This window comes from Colobus angolensis, unplaced genomic scaffold (genome assembly GCF_000951035.1).
Source record: "Colobus angolensis palliatus isolate OR3802 unplaced genomic scaffold, Cang.pa_1.0 Scaffold20, whole genome shotgun sequence".
In the NCBI taxonomy this organism is placed as follows: Eukaryota; Metazoa; Chordata; class Mammalia; order Primates; family Cercopithecidae; genus Colobus; species Colobus angolensis.
Window position 1 is genome coordinate 9478549 of NW_012115155.1, and position 378 is coordinate 9478926.

Here is a 378-nt window from a genome sequence, read left to right on the forward strand (position 1 = left end):
CCTGTAGTCCCAGCTACTTGGGAGGCTGAGGCAGGAGAATCACTTGAACCTGGGAGGTGGAGGTTGCAGTGAGCTGAGATCACACCACTGCACTCCAGCCCTGGTGGCAGAGCGAGACTCTATCTCAAAAACTAAAAATAAAATAAAAAATAAAGACCTTCAGAGAGCCAACTCTAACTCATTTGTTATGCTATAGGTATCATCAAGCTAGTCTCTCCTGACTGCCTGCACCTGACCCATCTGTATTAATATGGAGTGTCCAAACTGGGACAATTTTGAGTGAAAGGGGAAAAAAATAATAATTACACCTGGGTAGCAGGTGTAAGCCAGACCTGTCCTGGGCAAATGGATGTATGAGTAGCTGGGTTAAGAGGTAGG